Below are 27,914 nucleotides of genomic sequence, written 5' to 3'. Positions count from 1 at the left end.
TTTTTACTGAGAGGATCTAGAGTTTAAATGTGAAATCAGTTGTGGATTGATTGAAGGGCCGTTATCATTCTGTGCCCAGGATACCTCTGTGTTTTCATGCTGTTCATGGACTTTTTAAGAAGACTTGTTACCTTTCCTGAGCTACTTCTCCTCTCCCTCCATCACACTCTGCCACTTCTTTATTTCCTTTTGAATAAAACAACAAGAAACACACCAGGCAGAAATGTGGTTATGTAATAGGAGATTCATCCTCCCTAATCTCATTTCATTAGTAAGGCCTTTTCAGCTGAAGGCAGCTATTGTATTTTTGCTTCTTTTAACTGTGCTGCTGACTGTTGACCTGCATCTGGCGACTTTGGTTTCGTTTGGGACTGTGAACTGTGTTTGTCTTTTTTGTGCCCCTCCTGCCTCCCTGCTGGAGTAACTGCTGGAGGTGGACACTGGTGTTGGACATGGAGAAACTCCCTGCTGTGACTGCAGTTGGTTTTCCTCCCTGTCTGTATTCAAACGACGCTTGGTAAGCAGGCCACGGGAGATGTCTCCTTCTCGCAGAGCTGGCCAGCCAAGCCAGATGTCCACGCCAGAGCAGGCTGTGGGCTGATGTCCTGTCTCTGCGGAACACCCCACCAGGTGTGGTTGTGTCACTGGTTTTCCATGAGGGAAGGGGAGTATCACAGCTAAAGTGATGTCGACCTTTGCGGGCCAGTGTGCAGTGTGGAAGCCATGTCCCATTCGTTAGGGAAGGTGGAACATGGCTCCTGCTGATTTCTGAGCAAGCTGGGAGTTGTCATGTGCTCAGTCTGGTAGCCCCAGACAGGAGATGCCTTAAGGATCCTGCCTAGAGAAACTGTGTCAGAGTGCTTTGCATCATGCTGTCATTCCCAATTTCATCCTTCCTTTCTTTTACTGTAGCTTCTTCTCGATGACTTTATATACTGAAAACTGTGGGAGTGTTCGCAGAGTTCACAGGGCATTTTACGGATTGAATTTTCAGAATAAATGGTCTGTCTGGATGGACACTCGTAAGTGAGAAATAGTTGGTGCTGGTTTGGGGGCAGGTGAGAGAGGTCCTCACAGTTAGAGAGAAACTTCTGGTGTTCAGCATCGCTAAGAGTGGGCATTTCCAAGGAAGGAATCTGCGATCAGCGTAAAAGAGAACTTAAGTGACAATTAATTCCTTGCGTAGCTTCTCAGTTAGCTGTACTTCAGATTGAAAAGAGCTAAACTCCAAACGCAGTTTTATCATAACAGGCTATTCACACCAGGAATCACAGGACAGTTGGTGCATAAATTCATATTTCTGTCATTTTCCCAGGCTTTCCTCACACCTTGTCGTGTCGCCTCACTAACACCTCCTTGGTGCCCCTGACCTTCAACCTTCGCATTCCTGGGGACGGCTTGAGAGAGCCCAGTGTCAGCAGTTCTGTTCAGATGTCAGACAACACTCGCCTACTCTGGAGAAAGGGAGCCCAAGCTTGCCTCAGGCCAACCGAATTTACCATAAAGCCCCGCAGAGGGACCATCCACCCCCTGGGATTCCTGGATATCCAGGTATGGGAAGAGTCTGGCCATACGTGCTCGGCGGGTGGAGCTGGAGCTTCTCTGAGGGATGAGAGGGCTTTAGCACCACTAGCTCTGAGCATAACATGGGTAAGATACCTGCACTAGTGTTAGGCATTTGTTAGCTGGGTTACTCTAGGGCTTTTCTGAAGGACCACTGCTTTCTTTCCGAAATCGTAAGCTGAAGATCATGTACCATATGGTCAAGTACAGAAGGCATTCGTATGTTTTTGAGAGCTGCTTTGAGCAGTTTCCTTGATTTAAAGTGGGCAGAGGAAGAATAAGGACAGAAGGTGGCTGTTAAAAAGAGAGATGTCATTGTATAAAGCAGTTTTCTTTTCTTCCCAGTCTTATTTCTCCTCTCCTGATGAGCAGAATGAGTTGTATTCACTGCGGTGATCTCCAGTGGGGACTGGAGAAGCTCTGGCAGCCATGGACTGCACAGCACCTGCTGGGGCTGCATTTTGCCCTCAGCTTCCCAACGTAAAGCTGAATGTTGAAGTCAACAGATTGCCTCTGGATTTATGCTGTTGTAGTTGAGATTAAAAATTAGTCCCTTAATTTTAATACAGTGGTGAGTAGAGCATTAATCTAATCGTGCTTACATATGCCCTGGTAAGTGCAAGGTGTATTTAACAAAGCAGATTTGTCAGAAGACTTTTGTTACTCCCAGCAACTGTGCTCTGTACATGGACCAGCAGAAGAGTTAGGGCAAAATCCTCCCTTTCCCGCCCGTGGAACGAGAACTGGAGGACAGCACACGTGGACGATGGCTTTTGGGAGTGATGAAGTGTTTGATGCTCTTCTCTTCCCCCAGGTCACCCTGTGTTCCAACACTGTGAAGAGCTACGAGCTGGCACTGGTGGTGGACGTGTGCGGTGTTGGCAAGGCGGTGTCGGCGCTGCTCCTCACAGCCAGGTATCGGCGCTTTCCTTGCAGCTCGTCGTCTCTCCTCGTGCATCCAGCACCACGCTGCCTTGCACGTGGTTTGCTGGCTCCATCTCCAAATGACAGGTGTTGCTTAATGAGCTAGTTCTGCCCAGCTAGATGTGAGATCGGCAGTGTTCTGAAAGCAGCACCTGTGCTCCGCGGACAGGCATGGCCCTGAGCCTTTTTCGAAGGGGAACAGTAATTCATTATTGTACTGTTTTTCGGTGCTTGAGGTGTAATAAGTTTCCAAAGGGCCATCATTCCTCCTTCCTGCAAGTGGTGGACTTGTGCTGGATTCCAACCAAACTACAGCATTCATTTGGGCTGCAGTGAGCAGCCTGCTGAGAGCTGGTGTCTGGGTCAGTTAATGAAGGTGCATGCGAATGGGAAAGGGGCTTATGACAGGACTGGTGAGGGAAAGCACGATCTTATGAAGGGGAAAATAGTCCTTGATGTGGAAGGTGAGCTCATGTTTCTCTTCTTCCCTCTGGTTCTTTTGAGCATTAATGTTCTCAGACTTAAGCCAAAAGTTGTTCTTGCTGCAGCCAGATTCAATGCTGTTGTGCTGCAGGGGGTGTCAGTTTAATTACAAGAGGGGTGAGTTCACTGTGCTGTTCCCTCTCCCAGGCAGAGTCATCCAGTCAGTGCCTGGGCTGCAGTTTTGTAAAACAAGTGCAAATGGGGACAGACAGTGCATGGAGCCGTGGGGGTGCAGGAACTGGGAGAGGGGGATCCCCCACTGCCTAAGGCAGGGGGTGGCTTGTGCCCTCCATTGCTGGGGCAAAGGGCTGAGTTCTCAGGCAGGGCAACAGCGGTGTGGGAGAGGAGGGAGTCGTTTTCACTGAGACACTGGAATCTTGTGCTCTTTGAGCCTTGGTGAGCGCTGGTCCTCGGTGGGAAGGCTCCCCCAGAGCTCACACCTTGCTGGGACTGTTGGGAGGGTCCTTGCAAGCCTCCTGGGGCAAAGAGCGGGCAGAGCTGATCAGGCAGCTCTGGGACAGGGCACCGTGCGCTGCCTCGGCACTTGGCAGCCTCTGTGAGGCTGAGTCCCAGGGCTTTGCCCCACCTTTACAGGAGGTGGTTGAGTCAGAAGAAGTTAAAGGACGATTTATCGCCATAGGGGTATTAAGCGTCCATTTGACAAGTGTGTTATGCTCTATTTCATGCTACTTGGGGAGTAAACGAACTCTACATTCTTGCAGTGTCTCTAATTCCCTTTTAGTCATCTCTTCGCCTAGATGCGTGGTTCCTCCACTGCGAGTGCTCGACCCCGTCGTGATGTTTGGACGGTGCTTTCTAAAATTACTTTATCAGCAGATGCTGACCCTTGTGAACGACAGCGATCTTCCAGGCTGCTACAGGGTTCTCCCTCAGGTTTGGCATTGCATCTGCCTCCTGCCCTCAGATGTTATCAAGGGGTTTATTAGGGAAAAAAAGGGTTTTAGGTAAGACCTTGCTGGTTTATATTCAAACCTAAAGATTGCTGAGAAAAGGAAGCTACCTGAATATAAACTTCAGGAAGCAGTTAAATAGGAACCTACCTGAATATAAACTTCAGGAAGCAGTTTAAACTTTTTAGGAAGCAGTTTATATTCTAGTCTTTGGGATGCTTTCATGCAGGAGAACATAGAGGGTTGTGAAAAGCTGCTGCAAGGAGGCTGCCAGCACAGGAGTGGGTGTTTGTGGGTGCAGCAGCTTTTGGACCCCCTGAGGATGCTAAGCCCATACAAGTCTTGCATCTTGCTTTGTACCTTTCTGCTTTCTCCTGGGGATTTTTGAAAATGTGTGTGAATTGCCATTGTGGTAGATGTTGAGGAGTTCAAAGTTTCCTCAAAGGTCACTCCTGTGTGTTGCGTTTCACTCTGTCCCTTACAGGAACACAAGGAGGACGCTTCTGTGTGGTACTCCAGCCCCATGCCGTGGGGGATTGTCCAGCCTCGCGGCTCAGTGGAGGTCCCATTGACCCTGGAGGCCCAGGTGACGGGAGAGCAGGACACTGTTGCTCATGTTGCAGTGTTTGGGAGTGAAGGATCCCCTCTGGTGAGTTCCAGGGGATGTGGGCCTTTGTGCGACTCATCTTAGTGAGGTGTGAAGCATCAGGCAGGGTTGCTAATTCGGGGGATCCTTCCCGGGAAAACAAGAACTTGTAATATATGCTGGTGTGGACAAGGAAAGAAGGGGTTTTTGTGGCATACGCAACAGCTAATGCCTGTGAAACAAAGATCTTCACTCCACAGTCAGTATAACTGTTCAGCAGGGATTCTTTATTCGCAGCGCTGGGCAGCACTGGGGATCGCTCCACCATGAGTGCCACGCTTACTAACAAAACTCTCTGACTAATATACACAAAAAGCATACACATGCATCAGGTTTCCTAGAAAAGACAGTCTTATGCTAATGGGTTCTCAGAATTCATTTACATAGTCTGAGCATGCATAGTAAAAATAGAGTGAGGGTCTTCTCCCCCCTTGGTGGTCCACATCGTCTTCCTCACACTGTCTGCTAGCTGAACTTCAGGTTTCCCATGTCCGTACATGGTCATGGAGTGACCTCATCCCTCCTTCGGCTCCTGTTTGTTTCGAGGGGGTTGGTTTAAACCGGCTTCCGGTCGCTTTTCTTGACACTGGCGTCTTCTCAGGCGCTTGTCTTGCATTTTTAGGTCCCTGTTATCAGGGATGTACTCAGGGAGTTTACCAGACTGTCCAAGGCCTGTTTTATCTCCACTAGGCAAGGAGTTACAGGTTTCAAGATGTTTTACAAGTGGGTAAGATGTCAGAGGGTAGTTAGGAAAAGAATATAAATGAAATTATATACATTGCAGTAAAATACAGGAAAAATAAAAGCTAGTGAAACACTAGTGATGGTTAATGTTAAAACTAAACGTCCTACTTTACTGGTTTCTATACATTAACAAGGTCAGGAGGTCTTGTAATCTCAAGTATACTTGCAGCCACTTCCCTTCACCTAGAGAAGAGGAAGGATGTATCATCCCAGGTGGTAATCTAAGTGTCTGACACAGCATTTAATTACGGTAGGTCAGACGGGATAAGAAGGCCAGTCTGAAGCCCAGAACAACCCCTGGGTCTCGTACTCTGCTGTGCTGTTAGATGAACAGCACTGGTGCTTCGTTAGGCCTTTTGTTCAGGAGCACACAGGGACGTCCCTGAATCCTGCTAAAGCAAGCGCTGTGTGAGAGGCCATGCTGAAAGTCAGGCCCATCACTCTGAGAAACATCCATCATATCTCTTTGCCAAGAGCCCCAGCCAAAGACTCATGAGTCTCCACATCGCTTGCGCCTGGAGCACAGAGACTTTTTTTTTTTTCTATCAAGCTTAGAAATGGATGGGGCAAAACATTGCTGGACTAAAGCCTCCTGAAAGATGATGTTCACATTCAGGCATACACAACAGCAGCAATGACAACAAAATGTAGGCAAGAGAATGTTGTCTGTAGTGTCCTGGCTTCATCTAGCTGAAATCGAGAACAAATATAGTTAATTAAACTTTAATTTAAAATGATATCAACTTTTGAAGCAGCTGTTTTAAACCGTCTTCTCATCTCTCTGAGCATGAAAGAGGATGTCAGAGGATTCCTGGGAACCTTAAGCTTTCTGTAACAGAAAGAAAGGCTGACATTTTGAAAGTAGTTACAGGGATTTAAACTTTTAATAAAACAAGTGGAAATGATGCTGCTAAATCTCCTGAATGCCTCATGAATGTTTTTAATGATGTGAGAAGGTGTTTTAGCAAAGGGATCCATCCACATTCCTCCTCCAATAGTCTGTGCCAGTTCTGCAAGAACAGAACTTCTGGGTCTCAGACTGTCAAAAGAAAAAATTACTGCTTGAATGATATAATTAACAATTAATGCCCATTATCCATATAATACCAGGAATACACGTCTGTGCAAATCAGAGGCAACTAACTTGCGTGATCTCTACTCTAAAGGGCCTGCTTTGCCTCTGACTTGTGCTGGCTTTCATAGGTGTAGCTTTGGGACTAAAGTCACTGTCCAAGTGTGCTGTGCAGCAGCAGAAGTCAGGGAAGGTGGTCTGGAGCAAGACTGAGCAGTAAAAGGAGTGGGAGCAGGCACAAGGTAGCGGAGGGAGAGTTAACAGTGTGGAGGAGGTGTGAAAAAGCAAGCACGGGAAACAGGGTTTCTTTATCCCCTGATAACGTGAGTTTGTGGCTTTCAGATGGGATCAGTCCAGGTCCCACACTTGCTCCAGGCCTTCTGTTTTGGTTTTACAACACTGAAAAAACTTCAAACAGCCATAATTATCCCCCAGTCTAGGAGTACCCTTAGAGCTGTCTAATCATTTTAAACTTTGTCTGTTGTTTTTTTTTGATCTTTCCTACCTGCTTTCTGGAGCGGAAAATCCATTTAGTGAGCACTGGAGAAAGACCAGTTGTCTATGTGCATCCAAGTAAGATAAATTTTGGCAGTATCCAAGTTATACAAGATGCTTCCTGAACTCTCCACCTCTCCAATCAGAGTGTCATCCCTGCATCCTTCAGGGCAAAGATGGTAAGTATCTGTGGGGCTATTTTCCAACAACAATGACTGACAAGCAACCTGTGACTTGATTTTTATATGCAACATTTGCATATCACTATATGATTGAGAAAGCAACGTATTCTGTCACAATGCAGCAAGAGGAGCCTGCCTCTGGGGGCAGTTTTAGCTGGGGGACCCCTCAGTAAAACAGAGAATTTGCATAGATGTTTGAGCAGAAATGAGTCTGGATCATTTTTGCAAGTTCTCCCTTTATTTTGTGGAAGGTGTTTAGCTCTGAGTCATGTGTTTGGAGCTCTGAGACCAAGAGAACGCTGTGGCCCTTTGCTCCTGAAAGGGCATGGGTTTCCGCACTGTTTCCTTGTTAGATCTGCATTTGCTTTCTGTCGAACTGCTGTTAATGATAGAGACTAGGGTGTGAGGTCTGTCCTCAAACTGCTCGCAGTGAGGTGAGTTTCGCGCCTACTGGGGGTCAAACCAGCTGGGTTGTTGCACAAGAATGTACGTGTAAGGGTCGTGTACCTATGGAGTCTGTAAGGGTCATGTACCTACAGAGTCTGTGGACTCCGCCGCATTGCAGAGCACCTCTGGAGACTGGCTGCAGAAAAAGGCTCTTTAATTCATGGAGGCTGCATAGTGTGAGAAGCTGCACAGCCAAAGGAGGTTGGGTTGCTCCCTGGCAGGGGGAGCAGGGCTGATGCAGCCAGGAGGGGCTCGTGTGCTGAGGCCGGGTGGGGTGTGCTCCCAACTGGAGGGGGGATCTGTGAGGGGCTTGAAAACAGGGTTCAGAGGAGGTTTGTTCTTCTCCATGCTAGGTGGGTCAGACTTCAGGGGCTGGTTAGCCCAGACCTGGCACTGTGGACTTGGTGTTGTGGATGGAGCATCAGGCAGTGTGTGAGAGTACAGGCTCAGTCCCTGGGCCAAAGAGGGGGCTGAATTTCCCTCATGCTGCTTTTCCAGCTGTTTGGGGGATAAATGCAACCTCAAAGTGGGGGATTCCCAGGGCAGCTTGCTTTGATTCCACAATGAAAACCTGCTTTCCATCTCTGCAGAGAGCAAGCCATCTGGGGTGGGTGGTACTGGTGTGTGAATGATGGGGTTTGCGTGCTCATACGAGGCACTGACCCACAGAGCTGCTCAGGCACTGCTGTCCCAGTCTCACGCCTTCCCTCCCTCCCCGGGCAGCTTGCAGTGTACCTGGGGGGCTCGCAGGGTATATCTGCCTCTGCATTGCCTCAGGGCCCTAAGGTATGGGACTGGGCAATAAATCCTATCCTGCTTCACTGCAATCTCTGCAAATATTGTGGCTAATCAATAAATAGAACAATAATACGGGGTGGTTCAGGGATAGTTTCTTTCCCTGCAGTAAGGGTGGGCTCTGCTGCTCCGTAGTCCCCCCTGCTGACCCCACAGGCTTGACTTACCCCACGGTGAGCATCTTGGCTTCTCAGGACAGCTGCCGCTATCACGGAGGTGTTCAAGGAAACAGGTCCTGAGAACCTGCTCAATCAGTTGTTTCAGCAAGGGGTCTTCAGACTCTTCAGCCCCCTGATGCTGAGCATGCTGGGCAGGAGCAGCACTGTGGCAGGCGAGGTGTGCTCCAGCTGCTCCCCTGCCCTCAGCAGCTGCCTCCTTTGGTGCTGCTTTGCTGCCTCAGTTGAAGTTTCGCCCTTTGCTGCTGCCTTAGGCTGCCTGGCCGTTTATTGATGGGGAGAGGACTGAATAGTTTTGGAGATAAAATTTGAGATGCAGTCGGGCGTCAGGGTGAACTGCACACGTACCTCTGAGAGCAGAGGCTGTCCCTTAGCCTAGCTGGTGGGTGACTTGGGCATCCTGCATCCAGTTGTGCCCCTGAACCCAAGTCTTGTGTTCTCTAAGATGGGAAAGCTGCTGCTTTGATTTCCTGCTTGGAGATTGCTGCAGGACGGTAAGCTGTGATTTTCCAGTCTCCCGTTTGATGGCTGATCTCAAAACTGTGGCTGTTTGCAGTTAGGCTTATAGATCATGGTCCCTGCTCAAATGAAGGTGCTATGATTCACAGCAGCATTGGATCAGCAATGTTACAGCACGCTGACTGGCAGCTCAACAAACCAAATGAGATTAAATTAAGGGACAGCAACAGGGCAAGTAAAAGGTTGGTATCTTGTTTGAAACAAGAAAGGAAAATGCTGTAATGCAGATGGCCATGGTGCCACCTTGGTGGTGGTGTTAACCATCACATGCAAATTGCTGTTCCTGTCAAGCCAAGATTTCTTCTTGATCTATGGGAGAAAAGACCATTATCTGAGCAAGCCAAGATGCGTTTTTGTGGATAACTTCACTTTGGGGTGGTGACTTAAGGAATTACCTGGAGTCCCCCTTGTGCACAGGCTTCCCCGTACCATCTTCTCTTTCTCTGTTGGATGAGTTGAGTCTTTTATATTCTGAGTTGTAGGGAGCAGAACTGAACATTTCTGCCACCAGAAATAAATAAATAAAACCCCTCCAAGTCTGTGCATTGAGATGGGCCTTTTTTTTGGTTTGAAGAAGAGCGTAGGGACTTCGTAGCCTAGTCGTCTGTTGGCTTATCCCTGCGTGCCAGGGTGTCTGCAGGTCTGTGACCCCTGGGACCAGTGTGTCATCCCGTGCTGAATCCTGTGTGTGTCTGACATACTTTTCCTTGTCAGATTGCTTTCCCAGCTGCCAGGCAGCCCTGTTAGAGGATCCTCTGGATCCAGCAAGGAGAGTGTTTGTGCCTTTTTGGGCAGAAAAGACTGGAGGAACAGGTCAATGTGAAGGGGCTGCTGCAGCTTAGCTGGGACTGATGCGACCTGCTGAAAAAGATGGCTGTTTCTCCTCCTTGCTGCCACTGTCATCTTCTTTCCCTAAGTGTCTGATTTTTTTGCCATATTGACAAGTGCAAAAGAGTTGTATTGGTTAATGGGAGTGTTTGCTCTCCCTGCAGAAAGGAAAAAGCATCGTTCTTTGATCATTTCCTACTTGTTCTTTGTCACTCTGTCTTCTTGAGGATCTTTTATTCAGCTGCTAAGAATGACATCTCTTGGCACCACGGAAGGCAGTTGCATATCATGCCTGTGTGATCAGGAAAGAAAATACAGAGGTGTAATTTTTGTTAATCAGTGGCAGCTTTCTTCTCCCTGCATAGCCACCATGCTGGGACTGTCATGTGCCACCATAGGGAGCTAAACAGTGGTTTCCCAGTGCCTTGTAATGAGGGAGGAGGGCGAAGACCTTTCTTGGGATTTTCTCTTCTTATGACAGTCCTAATTTGGGGTCCTGACTCCTTTGACCTGATCCTTGACCTCCCTAATCCAGAGCCCTGTGCTGCTGGTGGAGCTCGCTGCTGCCTGGTTTCCAGCAGCAGTCGTACAGCCAGATGTGTTGTCTTCTTCAGGAGGGTGCCTGGTGAGTGGATCCCCCTCCACCTTCCCAGGGACGAGCTGCCGTCAGATTCAAGTGGAGCTGACATTGCAGAAGAGACCCAGTTTTCTTTATTTAAAAAAAAAAAAAAAAAAGCTGTAACTGTTTATCTTCTCACTGGCATTCACTGAAGAAAAGTCAATTGATTTTCAGGCAGTGTATAAAGGCTCATGGTCAAACGTGATGTAAGCAGGGGGAGAACACGCAGTTCCCATTCCCGTACTTGCTTCTCTCCTCATTAGTGCAGGATTTGTTTCATTTACTAATTTCATTGCTTACTATCTCAAGCTTTTGACAACATTCCCTTTATTAAAGAAATGGCCATATGGAGAGATGACAAAACATGGAGATAAGGGATGCTGCTTTAGTGATTCTGTTTCCTGTTCTGGCTGATGGGCAGTTTTGCTGATATCCAAGCGAATTGTTCAGGCTGTGGGGAGGGAAGGCTTTGAAGAGTGTGTTGGCATTGTTTGTAGCTCTCTCCAACTGCAGTTGGAGCAGACTTGAATTGACAAGAGGGGCTGGTTTTTATTTTTTTTTCCCCCCAAGCATCTGAATAATTAGCCAGCCCATCAGTGTTTGCTTGTAGCAAGACACAGGCAGACAGACAGTGCTGTGCCCTTCAAATGATATCTGCAATGCTATTTAGAAATGAGTGTTAAATTAACTTTCCAGGATATGGGCAGCACTGGCCCTGAATATGTGGTCTCTTCCAAGGTGAGCAGAACTTTTGAAGATAAGATGCACAGGCTTAAATCTTTCCAGAGCTGTCCCACCAGAGCCTCATGGTGCTCCAAAAGCTCACCTTTAGGCTTAAACCATTGCTTTAGGTTTTAAAGGCCATGTTTTGCTAATACAGCAGTACCAGTTTGCTGATTTCCACCCAGTTTGGTCTTGCCAGAGCTGGAGGGAACCATTCATTGTAGCCAACTGTGCCTGGAAACACACGGCATCAGTCATGAGCAGGGGTCATGGCCAGGAGCGTCAGTCTTGCCCTGGTGACCGGTTCTACCAAAACCTGAGGAAGGTGGAAGGCTCTGTCCCTCCCAGTGTCACACAGGCTTAGGTCCAGCAGGCTTAAGTCCAGAGCATGTGGCTCTTAGAAAGGGGAGCAGAGGTGTGGAGGAGACCTTGGAAAAGGTGCCTGAAACCTGGCCACAGGGGAGAGTTTGTTTTTTATCACGTAAGGTATCTTACATGAGTTCATGCCCTTTCAGAATTGCTGTTTTTCAGTAATAGGAGAAATTGTTATTCTGCTTGTCGTATCATGCTGCACCTGTTGGTTAACTGAATTAAAGAAGGGTAGAATCTTCAAGGCAATTATGCTCCTACAAGCAAGAGTGACTCAGCCGGGTGCTTTTCCCAAAGGAAAAGCAGGAGGAGTTTGGTTATCAAACCAGGTGGCTCTGATCTCCCCAGCCCAGCAAGGAAGTGCAGATGGGATCTGGAGGGGTGAGCTATGGACCGGGGACACAAGCGGAGACAAGCTTCGTTAGCTCACTCAGCAGTCTGCTATTGGCTGAACCAAGCTTGACAAGTTAGGCTCTGTTGTCAGTGGCACTGAGTGCCACACTACTTTTTTTTTTTTTTAGAGCCTCTGCCTTTTGATTTCATAAAACATCCCCTTGATGGTGCTCTGGGGCAGAGGCTAAACCAAAGTGGTCCCCATCCGTGCTTTTGCCGAGGAGATGCTGGTGCTGAGGTGCCAGGAGGCGGCTGGTGGTTGGTCGGAGCATCTAGCCAGCCTCATGCCCTGACCTCCACCTCCTGCTGGGGCTCAGGGCGGTTTGGGGCTCTCTTCTGCCACTGGCAGTTTGTGTGGATAAAGAGCAGCTTCAAAATGAAGAACGCAGGGTCCCCGACCTCAGGACTGCTGAAACACCTGGGACGAGACTCTGTGCACAACTGATGTAGGATGAGGTTTTATTTCCCCTTCTTGTGCAGCCTCTGTGAGGAGCGATGGGTCAGCTGACAAAGGTGTGAATGCTCTCTCTCTGGAGCTGTGGCTTGGTAAAGTACAGCTGCATTTTTAATATCTGAGTTCTGCTTCCTCTTTCACTCGTGCAAGGCCAGAATGACCAGATCACTTTAATTAACTAGCTTTAAGTAGCTCTGAGAGAACTGAGTGTGATGGCTCCTCAGTCGTCTCTTAGGGCAGCCATCCCCCCATCCCATCCCTCCCCTCCCCTCCCTTGGATGCACGGTGGTGTCTTACAACCAAATTTTGGCACCTCTTACTCGCAATGGAAATCTGTCCTGGGAGAAGCTAATGATCTCAGCATTGAACTTCTTGAATAAGTGATTGATCCCCACCCTTGCCTAGCACTCAGGGACTCTGTGCAAGCCCCTACAGGGACAAAAATAGCCACCGTCTTTGTCTATCCAGGGCACAGGGCGACTGGGTTGTGTTCTGGAGCATTCAAGGATAAGCGAGTAGCAGGAACGTTATCAGAAGTTAGATCGTGGTCTTCAAAGTGGGGGGACTTTTTAGCCTGGCTCCAAGAGATTCCTTGTCTCTGGGACACAGCCTGGATCCACGTAGGCAAAAGCTGACCTGGAAACCTGAGTGAGTCTGGCCCGGCAGAGCCTTTTGGTCCCGGCAGGTCTCCTGTTTAGTGGTGCCCCTTGGACCCACACCAAATGCTAACCGAAAGAATGAGGACACGATGCGAATCCTGCTCCTCTGGAGTGGGCTGTTGGCCCTGGCTCACCCTGGGAAATTCAAAGTCTGGCTCCATCGAGACAGCCTGTCATTATTTCTCAGTCATAGTTTCTTGGGTACAATTTACTGCCTGGCTTGTTGCCAAGCTTTGATAACTGAGCTTTGCCAGATAGCAGACATGCAGATTCACCTCTGGAGCAGAGCTATCGGGTCTCCTTTTCCAGCGAGCTACCATGAATCAGAGGGCAAAGAAAAACTAACACCCACCAGCTTGGTGTGAACGTGTTGGCTGGGTAACCCTTGGCTGGTGGCAGCGCAGTGGATGCCTCTGAGGCTGGTGATGGGCTGCACACAGGATGCGGGGGCAGCAGAGGAGGTTGGTGGGATCTTCTGTGAGGCCCCAGAGTACACCCTGTGCCAACGACCTTCCTCTATCCCACTCTCATCTTGCTTTTTTTAAGACTTTCTTTTGCAGCTCTAGAGGACAGATTAAATGGAGCGGAGTTGATTGATTTTGCCAACACCTGAAATAATTTTGATGCCTTTGGCATGCTCCATCCTGGGATGCAGATGTGCAGACCTGACCTGCTCTCTGTGCAGGGCACAGCCAGCCTAAGGAGCTATCCTAGCTGGGGCATCCTACACACGCTGCTGGGACGCTGCCTGCTCAGCAAGTTATTGCTTCCCTGTCCCGCAGATAGTCTTACCCTTGCTAGCAGAGGTCGCTTTGGGGGGTTATTTAAAATGCTTCCCAAGACTTCAAAGTGCTGCTTGGTTTTCTGATGCTCTTCTCCCTTGGGCTTGCTGGTGTCCTGTTAGAGCTGAGTGCTGCCAGTCTGACGGATGGAAACTTGAGCTAACTTCACCTGGATCAAGCATTTGCTTGGATCATGTCAGGATCATGTTGCTTTCCATTAAAAAAAAAAGGGGGGGGGGAACCTCTTCTCTTACAAAACTGCAGAGTTTTGGGTGAGTAGTGCCTGTCGTCCCAAACACAGCACTGAACTGTGGGGTGCAGGCACCACCGCCACCGTGATGGACACTTGGAAGCCGTACATCTGCCTCCCAGTGCGGTTCCTGCTGGCCAGGGAGCACTGTGTGCGTTTCCTCTCTGCAGGCTTGCTCCCTGGGAATGTGGTTTTAGAGGGGCCGGGGATCCAGCACCTTCACTGCCCCATCCGTGGAGGGAGGTCCATGAAAAACCAGAGGGAAGAGAGTGCTTGGGAAGCTCAGGCCATGCCTACAGGGCATGTGCCTTCCAGTTTGCTTTCTGCTTATTGCTTTACTGCCCTGCTATGGACATTTATAGCTGAATTTTCCAAAGCAGAGGGCACTGGGGCACCTCACTGCAGCTGGTGATCAGTGGGAACCGAGTGCTTCAGTTCTTCGGGGGCTGTTGAGAAGCACTGAGTAACTCTTGGGAAAGAAGGCGTTGGTGTCAGGGTTTTGATCAGCTGGTTTTGCAGAGTTATTCTTTAGGCTCTCAGCAGTATCCCCCAGCCGTGTGGCTGCTGCGGTGGGATTTGAGCAGTCCTGGCTTCCCCTGGCCTTGAGCCTTTATGCCAACCCAACCACCATTGTCAGGAAACCAAGAGAGGTAAAGTAGCTTCCTTTGGTATGCACTCCAAAAGAGAGACTGGAGGGGGAATAACCTCCTCCTGAGGATGAGCATCCCTTGGGTTGGGAAAACTGGGTTAATGAAGTGAGTCTGTTAAAGGAAGGTAAAATACAGGTTGTAGAAGCTCCTGCATAGTTGCTGTTTCCAGGCAGTGTAGCTTAGATTGAGGGAAATGGAGCCTTTATGGTTTTTATCCTCATATCTTTAGTCCTTCCTTTTCCTGCACCCCACAAGAGACCAGGGTCCATGGTTTCCATGCTAAGTTAGTGTTTGGCTTGTCTTACAGGCTGGCAAATGCTCGTGCTGGAGGATTGAACCCAGTGAAGGAGTGATTCCCCCTGAGACAGAGGTGTCTGTGTCTGTCATAGCAAACTTGTATGACACGGAGAAATTCAAGGATGAGGTGAACCTGTTCATAGAGAACAGCCACACCTACGTTATCCCTGTCCGGGCTGTTGGCATTGGCACCGCGATTGTCACCGACAAACCCTTTGCTCCGGAGCTCAACTTGGGACCCCACTTCAGGTAGGGGATCTCTCAGCGTCCGCTTCTGCCGTGGGCTCAGCAAGGAGCAGTTTTGCTGTAGTCCTTCAGGCTAGTTGTTCTTCAGCGCTCAAGGTCCTGGCTCTGTTCTCCTGAAGCCACAGGGCTTCCTTTAGAAACCTTCTATGGCCATTCGAAAGTTGTTAGATACCCTCAAAAGACACCAAAATGGAAAGCAGTTGTTAAATTGTCACTGACTTGTCTTTAGCTATAATACCTATATTTCCTCACTTTATCAAGTAAAGATTTGGAGGAAAACAGCAGGTCCTGGAAGCCTCTGGGTGGAAAATGCTACATTACAAGTATAAACATATTTCCCTTTGCAATAATGTTGCTTGGTTTTCCCTTCACTTGGAGTATCATCTTGCAACAGCAGAAAACCTTGGTGGTAGCTTGTTAGCAGGTTCTTCACTAAATTAATGGTGCTGTTTTGTTTGCCCTCTGCCCAGCAGTCCTGGAGGAGCAGCAGAATTTCTTTGCCCCATATCACCCCTCAGTTTGCTCGCCTTCCCCATCTCCCCTGCCAGGCTGCTCTTTATTAGACATAGTCGCTCTTTCCTCGTTTCTCCCACCGGCTTTCCTCGGTGTCACCGCCGCAGCAGCAGCCTGAGGCGCGGGCAGGTGAGGGTGGCTGCAGGACCAGCTCTGAAAGGGAAAGGAGGAGAAGTCCACTGAGTTTGGGCGGGATAAATGGAAAGTGTTAATTAAAGAGCTTAGCTCAAAGGAGGGGATTCACTGGTCCTAACACCTGTGTCTGAAACCAGGCATGTTCCTGTAAATGGGAGAAAAATAAACCTTTTCAAAGTGCTGTCTGCCTTGTGTTGGAGACCTCTTGGGATGAGAAGAATGGTTTTCTTGAGGTGCCTGTTCCTTTCCCTGCCTGCAAAGACGGTCCCCAGTGGTCCGATACCTAAATTTTGGGGTAGAAAGAGCAGGTTGATCCTACTCTTTAGGATAGATTTGGGGGATTTAAATGTGCATGCACAAGCCACCCACATAAGCAGGGACATTGCAGGGAGGTTGACGCTTGTCCAGCGTGTCCTGTGCTCTGTGCAGCCACAAATTGGCTACCCAACGGATTGGACAATGTCAGTGTGATTTGTGTCATCGTCCTCTGCCCCCTTTCACGTCTTGGTCTGCAGACTCTGGAGTTGTTGCCATTGCTGCCGGCTGCAGGCTGCCGCCAGGTGAGCTGAGATGGGACCCACGTATTGTCTCAGATGAGTTGGGCTTTCCCAGAGCCTCAAATTCTGCATCCACCCAGAGCTTCTCCAGGCTTTCATCTGTGCTGTCCACCACATAAACCATTTCACACTAAGCTTGTACGCATCATGTTTTAACAATCTATGGCTGGTGACTGAAAGCCTGATGGGGGGGTGTGCTTGTGTTCAAAGGAGGAAGTTAAATGGCTTCTCCAAGTCCCTGGGGCTTTGACTATTGAGTTGAGCTGGACCAAGATTTTGCCATTAACACTGAGATCAATATTTCGCTCCTCTGGGATTGGGAGCAGTCCCACCAGCTGTATTCTGCCTTCTTGATGTGGAGACAGAGTTGAGCTGCTGAGCCAAGGGCACAGGGCGAGATGTGTGGGACCCACGAGAACAGCATGGGCCTTGAACAGCCACCTCGTGTGCTGGGGCTGCAGGTGGGCAAGCAGAGGGCTGCAGCTGAGCGATGCTAAACCCCCTCCTCACCCGTCCTGAGGTGTTTCGTAAAGTAAGTGAGGATGTTTTTAGAGATGGGACTGGTTTTTAACTTCACCCAAGTAAAACTGAGATAACAGCTGCTCTGCTGAGGGGGATCATGGCTACATCTAGAGAGACACCAGTTCCTGTACTCGGTGTGAAGGGAGGTTTTTGGGGATCCTCCAAGGCACAGTGATGTCTGAATACCGATCCTGTAGGGAAGCTGAGAAGAACTGAGATTCCTGTCAGCTCCTCAGGCTGATGGAAAAAAACCTGTCATCTTGTCTATTTGCCTTCTCTGCTGTTGGTATGGTAGCTCTTTGCAATTCCCCAAGCTTCACCTTCTTCAAAGGACCCACAGACATCCTTCAGCTGCAGTGATGATAACACCAGTGCAAAGCAGGTGGCCTTTAGCCTCTGGATCCTGACTCCTGCATCACCTTTCCCTCTCCCGCGAGGTGTCTGAAAAAGAGAAGATATTTCATTATTTAGTTTCTGTGTCTGCAGATCTCTTCTCTGGTTCCCAGGCTTCCAGAGAAGCACAAAATCCTGTGAGCAAGCAATTCAGGTTTAATTAGAAGCTTTTCAGCTATCCCTGATGTCTGCCTGTGGTCTGCTTGATGCCATGCGCTCTGATTTATCAAGTGTTATGACGCTGCAGCTGTTTGATATCGATACATCCAGAACCAGTTTCCCAAACACTGTCTAGTTTATATAAACCATGCAGGAAGCCCAGAGCAATGCATAAACAGGAGGAAATAGCTTAGGTGGAGCCAAGCTTTGAGGCTACAGAGAGCTTGTCACTGGAGCAGGGGCAGCAGGACACCTGTTGCAGCACGACTGTTGAGGTTTCTAGCTGGCTGTATGTGCCTGTAGATGTTCAAAGCTAACCTTAGGCTGCTGCAGGCTCTCCACTATGGGCCAAATCCTGCTCACTTTTCTCCTCTGACCAGTATCACTGCTTTTATGAGGCTACTAGAGCTGATAAGGTTGTAAGAAATTACTGTATGTGAGTGAAAATCATCTTGTGCCATTCTTCTTGAGAGAGGATACAAAACTGAAGACAAGTGGTCTGGGTTCACTTTCTGCTATTGATCTTGTTCATGCAGCTGCCTCCTCGCGGGGTCCTATTCCCTCCTCTGTATGCAAGAGTGTTTCCCTGTCCCCGGGGGATGCTGTGGTTTCTAAACATGAAAGGATCTGATATACTTAGAGAAAAACCACCTAGAAGGGTAGAAACTAATAAAAATAGTAAATAGAGGTGTATGCACTTTTGGAGTTGAAAAACTTGAAATGCATCAGGAAGGGAAGGAGTTCTGTGGCCACTTCATGTTGGTTTTTTCCCTTGTGTCCTGTTTCTGTAGCAACCCAGTGATGTCCTAACTCTGCAGTACCAGCCTCTTTCTTTAAGAAACGCGTCCTCCCTGCCACTCAGCATTGTCCTGGCCTTAGAGCAGCCCTTCTTAATATGCGGTGCAGACCGGCAGCCCCTCTCTGCAGACGTTCAGGTGAGCAGCCGTGGGCCTTCCTGCTGGTGGGGTTTGAAGAGGGGGGAGTGTGGTGGTACGTTTCTGTTGGGAGGTCCTCTAGTAGAGAAGTTTGTTCTTTAGACTCAGTGGTAGACTGGCCTGAACTAAATCAGATTTGAAAAGAGCTGCTGAAGGAAACGAGATATCATCTGAACTGGGGAAATACATCCTGGCTCTAAGATGTGAGGAGAGGGGAGCAGGCAACTGGGTCTGGGCAAGCCATGTAGTAAAGGTGTCTCTTGGAAACCATCTAGCTCTCCAGCAGCCATTCTCAGATAACCTCAAGAGCAGCTTGCTTTCTTCAAGGGCAGCCCTGCTTTCAGGAAGGCTGAGGAAGCTCCTCCAGCTGCTGCCCTATTGTTGGTGGAAGGTGTTGGACATGGGCTCTGCTAAACACTTGCTGTAGGCATGGCCACCACTTCTGTGCTGTGCCAGTGACTAGCCCCTGCAAGGGTGAGGCTGCAGTGCCATGCTGCTTGTGCCGTGAGGGTAAAGGAGTTCCTCTAGAGCTGGGGCAAAAGGCCCTGGTGTGCCAGAGTGCTGATTTAGTTGTGTATTTAGCACATTGCTTCTGTGGGTCCCGAATTCAGCAGAATAATATTTATTTTCCTTGTGTATTGATACAGAGCACAGTGAGATGAGCCTGAGATAGTCTCAGACAAGAGCGTGGTGGGGCTTGCAGTCAGGTGCACACAGTGAAGAAAACGCAGGATGAACTGAGAAGCCTACGCTGGGGTCACACATTGAACATTTACATGTTTTGTGCTGCCAGACCTTGGGACTTCATCACACTGGTGATTAATACTCTTCATTTCCTTGCAGCCCATGAAGCTGGAGATAGGGGAGGAACTTCATCTCTCCATCAGATTTAACCCTGCTTGTGAAGAGGATTTGTGTAGCCGGGTAGTAGAGAAGGTTCTGAAGATACAGTTTCTTGAGCATCCTCATGAGGAGCGGGTCACCGTTTGGGGAGAAGTCTACTTTCCGAATCTCCATATCCAGCCCATGGCCCTGGACTTTGGCTGCATCTTGAACGACACTGAAGGTGTGTGTTACGTCGAGATGACCAACTGCAGCCCACTTCTTGTCCAGTACCACTGGGCGTTCCTGATGGACAGCCTTGTGAGCCAGATGAGGTATGTGCCCCTTCTCTCTCTCCTTGAAGCTCTTCTCCTTCCTCGTGTCCTGTTTGTGCTTTGCAAAGACCAAGGCTGTTTGCCTGTGATCTGACAAATTGCTTTCAACTTTCCCTGTGGGAGTAACACCTACCAGACGTGGTCGGGCTTAGGTGCTCAGGGAATAAGTGATCTCCACCAGTTTGACGCTGGGAAGGAGACAACGTTCTCCAGCCAAGCTGGGGCTGTGAGATGCTACCAACGCTTTTTGCATCGTCCATAACCTAGAGTCCTGCTTTATTTCTGGAGCTACAAACCTATACTTAGGCACTGGGACAAGAAGATATATGATGTGACTTCTTTTTCTTCCCTGCCAACCCTATGTGTTGTCATTTTACACTAAGAACCTACACAGACACTGCCACCAGAACAATGTGCTGCCGCCCCAGTCTCTTGCTGCTGCTTTGCTGTAGCCCCCATACTGGTTCCCCTGGGAAGGAAGGCTGCTGTTGGAAAGCTGCTTTCTCAGACCTTTGTGGCCTGAGGCAAACACCACACTGGTGAAGTGAGTTTTCATCTGTTAAACTGCACATCACATTCCCCAAACAGCTATTTAGTGTTTTACAGGGAAACAGCAGGTTCTGCTGCAGCTTTGGGTACAGCTGTAGGTGTTGGTGGGAGCACTTGTCTGAACGTCCCTGGGAAGCAGGGCAAGCCAGCGCTGGGCTGTGGTTTCCAAGCCCAAGAGCAATCTTGCAGTCATGCTGGAGCACATTTATAAACACATTTCCAGCAGTTCCTCCCGCTGTGGCCTCTCTGCATAGTACAAAAGTCTAGTCTGGGCAGTTTTAGTTACAGTAGCAAATGGTTTTTCCATAATGCCCTAGGAAACCGAGCAAAGTTAACCATTGTGTGTTGAACTGCTGCCATTACAAATAATAGAGATCATCAATAAAGAGGTTTGTTTAGAGAATTGGGATCTGGCTCAGAGGACACAACCTGCTGGGAACTGGAGATTAGCTATGGCTATGAGGAGAGCTTGGGGGAGAAGACCTCCAAAGCAGAGCCCAGGTACCTGCTGGTCCTCAACCCCCAGGATGCCCCAGCACAGGCTTGAGCTGCTTTTTGGCTTCCTTTAGGGTGAAACTGGCCCACCCAGCCTGGTTCCTACCACCTTAGACTGCATCCTGTTCAGCCCTTTCACAAACTTATTGAGATCCAGCTTCGGCCTCCTGCAGCCTTTCCCTAAGGAGAGGAAGAATTGAGAATCTCTCTCTTCCCAGGGCTGGAAGCCTCCTGCTTGCCTTTCTAATCACCCAGGAGCAGCCTGCTGCTCTCAGCTGGTTATGCTCAACCACTTCTTCTGCTCCCCCCTGCTTCCTAGTATTCTTAACCCTTTCCAAGCTCTAGTGCTTGTCCCCATGAAGGCATCCTGAAATGGTGAGTGTCCAGATCCCTGGCACAAAGACGGCTGGAGCACATCTCTCCTCCTTTGCTATCGGTCACGGGAGTCAATACAGTCATCTGTTGGCAGAGCTGGTTTTTGAAGCAGCTGGTACAATTGTAATTGGTGCCAATTACTTTAACTAGCATCTGCAAAATACAGCTGTCAGGCCTCGTTTAATTTTGAACAAAGACTACAATTTTATTTATTGTTAGAGCTGCTGATTTGTTCAGAGAGACCTCTGGCCAGAGTAGCATTGAGAAACGTTTTTCCATCTGATAGAGCATCAGGAGCTCACCTGATGCTTATAAATCGCCTGGCTGATGTGCAAAGCACGTGGAAGGAGAGGACTTACTGGGTCATGTTTTGCCATCTGTAAAAGCAGTGCAAGTCAGAATAACTCCAGTAAAGTCAGTGGAGACTTCGTCCAGGGCTGTGACCTGTCAAGAGAGGGAAGTACTGCTGCCGAAGGATGATCTCCACGAAGAGCTGCTGTGCCTGCAGTGCCAGTGGTGGCTGGCTCTGGTCCAGCTTCTGTTGAAGCAAAGTGCCTGAGGATCTTTAGTGCCTGTCCCCTGCAAAACTGGACCAGCCACATCCTGTGGAAATACTCTGGGAGAGGCACGAGCCCTGTCAGGTGGAGCTTGAGGGGCCTCAGACCCTCCTCTGACTCTTCTCATCGAAAGTGATGGGATGGTCAAGGTCTGTGGGCTTCAGCAGGAGCCGAGGAATCTTGTGCACCCAAAAATCAAATCCTGTGGCTCCTGCTTAAAGGTGCTGGCGAGCTTTGGTTGCTGCCCCAGGAACATGAGACACTTCACTTCCGCTGCATCCATTCCCACACAATTTGTGCTTTCAAACAAGAAATCAAAATTCTCCCTCATCTCTCAAAACTGACATTTTTTTGACTTGAATAAGTGGCTGTTGAAATTGCATATGAACTTCGAGTTAATTAATATTTGGTCACAGTGGGACTGCTCGCTGCATTTAGATGAATGCCAAATCCAGCTTAATCCCTTCCAGCGTGTGCAAGACAGGAGTTGGAGGTGTCGGATCTCACCACAGCAATGTTGCTTCTCTTCTCTGTCTCTCCGCTGCCTGGTCTGAATTTCAGTGGGTGGTTCAGTAAATACACAAACCTTAGCTCAGCAAGGGAATTTATCTAAGCAAAGAAATAGGCTTCAAGGCCATTTGGATGAAATGCTGTTCAATAGTCACTCTTGATGAGGGCAAACCTTCGCCACTACCTTCCTCAGCTGCTGGCCAGGTGGCCCAGCTCAAGCCCAGTGTTCCCACATGGTGCACTGGGAAGGCTTTTGGTTTGCGCCTGTACTATATTATTTTGTTTTCAGCTGCAAACACCCTTGAGCTGTCTGTAGCTTGCTCCAAAGTGCCTTTTTAACATGCATCTGATGGCCGGAAGGAGAAATAAAAGTGCACTGTAGGGGCCTGTAGCCTGTTCAGGTGCCTCATGGGCATGCGGTCTCTGGTGCTTTTCCCTGTGATGACCTGAGAAGAGCTTGTGCTTTGTTGGGAGGCTCGTTTTAACCCACTGCCATGGCTAGTGGGGCACCAGCGGGTAGTCTTTGGGGTCCTGGGCAAGGATGCTCCACACGTGGGTGCCATGTACTAGGGAAGCAGTCTCAGCACTGTTAAAACTCTGGCATTTAATGTGAAGGGGTGGTGGCTTCTGGCTCATGTCCCTAGTGCTGGCCGGGGCTGTGGGGAGCTGGGACACTCCTCTTGCAGCACTGCAGAGTTGAGGGGACAGTCCTCATGTTGCTGGCTCTCACACAGCCTCAGCCGGCCGGGTCACATCATCCTGTGTGAATCTTCACGTGTAGTTTGCAGAAGCGGTGTGATTTCTAGCTCCTCTATTCTGGGAGGAGGGTGTGGGAAGCTGTGGCCCTAGCAGGCTCAGAAACCAAGAGACAGGCTGAGATATTTTCTTTTAACATCTCAGAGGTTGGGGACAGTGGGTGACACAAGGTTGTCCTGGCCTTAACAGGAAGGACTCCTCTCCCCCTGGTGTCAGTCTGCCCGTACTCCCATTAAATCCCCACTGTTAATTCCTGGATGCATTTTGTCTCACCTGAGGGGTGGCCAGGTTGGGTGAGATGGACCTGGAGAGCTTAACCCCTTGCTTTCAGCCCCTCTAGCTCCAGGCTGACCTGCTTATGTCAGGAGGCTCCATCTCTCAGCTCCATGGTGCTGGTGGAGGCATGTCCACAGCCCTTCGGCCCCTCTGGTTTGGGATGGATCCTCTCTGCAGGTGGAGGAGCTGCTTTCTGCTCCTTGCCTTCCTCCCTGCATTCACAGCCTTGGCCAGAAGGTGCTGGAGGGGAAGAGCTTGGGCTGATGCTGAGCATCTTATCTTCCTCTTTCTTCTCCTTTTTGTCTCCCTTTTGAAGACAACCCCCTTTTCTTCAGCACCAGGAAGATTTCTTGTCCCAGGGGTCAGCTTTCTATTGACACCTTGGGTTCCTCTCTCCCTTCCTTTTCATGTTACATTTCTTGTTGTTCATTCTGATTTCCCTCACTGGAAAAAGTCCCTCGCTGTGCTTTGTGCTTCTCCACAGCAGGACTCACTAATCACATCATCTCCCAGCACCAGGTCCCAGAGGCTTCTGCTTTAGAGTGAAAAATATTGTTGTCTAGGCACCACAATCCCATGAAGTTGCCTCAAGCCATTCTATAAAACTAAGGGTAATTTCATAAGTGATTATGGATTTTGCATCTCAGGGGTTTACCTCTCCTCAGGAGCTGTTCTTAACCTACAGTATTTATCATAAGCAGCTCTGAGAGCCGCGCTTTCATTTCCTTGCTAGGACAGGTCACAGCTAGCGGTTTTGGCACAATCACCATGACAATGGCCAGACCCATGCGCTGAACTGGTGCATGGACTGGTGTGTAGCTGGAGGGCTTCGAGGTGCTCCTGGCCCTGGATGTGTCTGCCCTTGCGCTGCGGGCATCTCCCTATCACCAGGGACAGGCAGTGTCCAGCTGCAGGCTGCCCGGAGGCACCGTTGTTGCGGGTGAGGTGGATTTATTTCATCCTGAGGCAGATGCCCAAGTTAGCGGCTGCTGGAGGTGTTGAGCAGGTGGGTCACCCCTCAGGGCACCCCAATACTTGTTAAGGTGCCTCGGCTGAGAGAGGCGAAGGTTGCACTGGTGGGACTGGAGATGGACGATGCTCTGCAGGGGCAAGCGCGCGCCTTCGTCCCCTCCAGTCCTGTTTTGCTCTTCCACGTGGACGGTGCCGAGGCCGCCTTTGGGGTCCCCCATGTGGTCCCAGTAGCAGGCAGAGGGGGCTGGGGAGGGGTGACAGTGCTGCTGCTCATTGGTCCCTGCTTGGGGCAGCTCGCCTGGGCAGAGCCTTGTTCTTGCATGTTGTTGCAGGAAGGACAAGTCAGGTGGGATCTCTTGGGGGTTGTGAGGAGCAGAGCCTCTAATCCAGAAATGGAAACCAGCCTTCAATGATAAGCTGCAAAGCTAGAGACAAATACTCATTTAGGAGCACATCGCTAAAGGCACTGAGTTCCCAGCTGGGAATGAAGCACCCACATTGCTGTAAAAGATGGGCCTTGTTTGCCCCCGGGAACACTTGCAGATAGGCGTGGTGACAGGCAGGCGTGGTTCCAGTGTGTCCCTCCATGGGGCATCAGAAGGGTGAACAGAGTTACTGTGAGCACCTGCTGCAATTTGAAACAGGGAATGTAGTCTGAGTCACTGGGAATGTTTGAAAATGTTAAACCGAACACTTTTTACCGATACGTGTTGGTCAAACTATCAACTCAGTCCTGTCAGTAAGATGAGCTGTTGAACTGCTTTGCTGAATCATTTGCCAAATTGACCCTCAAATGGTTTGCGTTTAGAAGCTGCTGGGGAGGTGACCATGCCATTGGTAAGTGCCACATCGGTTATAGCCTTGTTTCAGCAGAGCTGCTGCCCTTTTAGCGCGAGGTGCGGTTGGAGCCGTTGTTTCACAACCAGGGAATACCGGTGGCACAGCAGGAGCTGAACCTTGTCATCGGCATTTGCTGTGTATTGATTAAAAATGACCAAAGCTTCCTTCCCCAGAGCACCAGTCGCTGCTGCTTCGATGCTCCTCAGGGATCAACAGGCTGTTCAGTTGTAAGTCTCTGCCTGGAGTTGCTCAGCGTGTCTTTCCACGCTGCCCCGCGTGTGTGGGGGTGTCCTGTGCCGGGCTCCGTGGGTACCCCCGCACGGTGCTGGGCTCTGTCGGGTTTCAGGCACAGCAGGCTCCGGGCTCTATCCCTGCTCCTGCCTTACGGCACTTGGAGAAAGCCTCGGGCATTGCTGCTTGCTTGTGCTGACCTGCAGCTGCGGGTGGGTGTCAGGGGAAATATTCCGCATTAGCACCTGGTAGAGCTGCAGAAGTTCTGGCTTTGGCCCTCTGGGTGGGGGAGGCACAGTCTGCAGCTGTGGGTGCTTTCGGGAGGACACTGGTGGGTCTGCACTGGCTTGTTGCTCTCCGGATCTGCCCCTTTGTGTCTCAGGTTCACCTTTTTGCACAGTTCGTGTGTTTCTTCCTTTCCTGCTGTGCCTTTTACCTCCCTACAAGGCTTTCACCCGTGTCCTCTTCCGTTCCTCCTTGCAACCAGTTGCCAGCTGCCTGCGCTGCCGCTATACCAGCATCATCCCTAGGCAGCCCCATATGCTGACCTGCTCCATCCTGGTTTTGGAGCTGCTGGGTCAGACCCATTACTGAGTTCACACCACCAGTGCCCAGTCGGGGGCCGCATCCTGCCGAGGAGCTGCTCGTGCAGGCTTCCCTCCCTCCCACTGCAGGTCCACAATCAAAGTTATGTTATTTCCCAGGTTCAGCCCTCCATTACCTAAATTTTTCATCAAACCCCGCCACCAAAGGAGGAGGGAGCCTGGTCGGAGCGCTCAGTGTCTGCAGGGAGCAGCTGCAGGGATGGAGGTGTGGAGGAGCCAGCTGAAGCCCTGGGAGCCACAGGGGATCCTGCCTAAGAGCCAGCAGATGCAGATGACTCCCTGGAAGCAAAGGTTGATTTTCTTGTACACCTACTGCTTGCGTTGCCTCCCCCAGCTTGCCACCAAAAAGCCGTGCTTGTGCCAATCCCCCTTTTTTCTGCCCTGCTGTCATGTGCCCTGAGGGCGGGCTGGGCAGCAGGGCCAGCGGCTGGACACGGGGCTTCTGGGGAGGGAGAAATCGATAGTTTTGCTTGGAGAAGCCCACTCAGATCCTACGGACCTATGCTGAGTTTGGGTTTTTTTGGCTTGTTTTTACACTGTAAAATGAGACTTTTATCTGCATCATGATGTGAAGGCTTCCAGTTTCCTTCCTGTATCAAGCTGTGCCAAGTACTGTGATCTCCATGTACCACCTTCTCAACCCCAGCTGAGAAAGCAGAAGGAAGTTCCCAGTATCAGGCCTGTGCCTTCAGCTTCCCACTCCTCTGTCCTCTCTTCAGCCATTTAACAAAGTCACCGAAGCAGAGGTCACCCTGCAGAACAGCAGGAAGATGGGATTCACCTACGTGGTGCTAAGGCCCAGCGCGGGCACCGCAGACAGCCCTCTGTCCGGCGTGCCCTGGTCCTGCCCAGCACGGTGAGTATGGAGGTGGCGTGAGTGATTGACCCCGGCTCTGGGTCAGGCTGCCCAGGAGGGGGTTGTAGGGGAAAAAAACAAAATTAAAAAAAAAAAGAAAACAACCCACAAAAGCAGACAGGAGAGACAGGGCTGTAAGCAGCTGCTGCTGGGGGGCAGGGAGGGTCAAGCAAGCGCGGTCCTAATTGACGCCCTTCACGGCCTTTGCCGGCGGGTGACCCTGCAGCCACTGGCTGGAGGCACCAGCGCTTCAGTGGCTCTGGGGACCCCAACTGCTGAGCACTCCGGCTGTGTGGGCACTGGGGCCGCACTGTGCCGGCTCTCCTGAGGATCACCTTGCCCAGGGTGTGTGATTGGACAGGGCTTACTCCTTGTCACTGCCTGTAGCACACCTGCCAGCCCCCTGCCAGCACTGAGCGGGACTTAAATGCTCTCACTTGGGCATGAAGCTGCTTTGCCAGAAATTGTAGCAGCCCCTGTACCGGTCCCCCACTCCCCCAGCTTTGCTGCTCCGCAGCAGCTTTGTGGGGCAGTGAGGGGGCCAGGCAGGAGCAGGGCTGGAACAGTGAGGAGAGGAGTGTGCAGCATCCCACCATCCCAACTTCTCAGTCCTGTGTGACTGTCTTTGGGCTGGAGCAGCATTCCTGTCTAGTCCCTTTTTGCAGTGGGAAGAGGAGGCCAAATGATGTTCACATTTCCTCATGTCTGTCTCCTACAAGGGGTGACACACTGATGCCCTCTTCCTGTGAGCTTCCAAAGACCCAGCTCTGCTCGGATACATGCAGTCAGTTGCTGTAACAGCCCCATTGGCACTGGCAGCTTGGCAGGGCTGGCTTTCGCTGCAGCTGTGTTCTGCGCTGCACCAGGGGCTCAGGGGACCAAGTGGCAGGATCTGTCCCGCTCAGCAGCTTCTCCCGGCAGCATGAAGCGGGGTGGGGAGCCAAGGGTCCAGCCCGGTGTGCAGAGGGCGAGCCGAGGAAAGCTGCGGCTGTGTCCCTCACCCAGGGCTGTGTTGCTGTCTGCTCACATTTGCTCTCAGCCTGGCGGGAGCCTAGCCTGGGGCTCGGGCAGCCTTTCTGGAAGCCCGAAGAGGAGGTGCCCTTCCTGGCAACACCCTCCCTAGATCTCGTCCAAGTCTCTGCTCCTGCCTTTTCAGAGATGCATGTTTGCAGGTCACCGTGAGTCTGGATAGGCTCACGCACCCCCGGTGTAACAACACAGTCAGGAGGTGTTTGGTTGGGATCATTATAAGGGGTCAGGCCCTTCAACACCAGGCTGGGAACCGCTGATGTGC

The 27,914-nt window shown here is 50.3% G+C and overlaps 1 pseudogene; it reads left to right on the top strand.

Moving 5' to 3' along the window:
- The window catches only part of LOC141928914 (hydrocephalus-inducing protein homolog), a 99,604-nt pseudogene that overhangs the window by 32,609 nt on the left and 39,081 nt on the right, over positions 1 to 27,914 (top strand).

The sequence above is a fragment of the Strix aluco genome, chromosome 12 (assembly GCF_031877795.1).
Source record: "Strix aluco isolate bStrAlu1 chromosome 12, bStrAlu1.hap1, whole genome shotgun sequence".
In the NCBI taxonomy this organism is placed as follows: Eukaryota; Metazoa; Chordata; class Aves; order Strigiformes; family Strigidae; genus Strix; species Strix aluco.
Note: the sequence above shows the minus strand (reverse complement) of the source record. Positions and strands in the feature narration are given on the sequence as shown.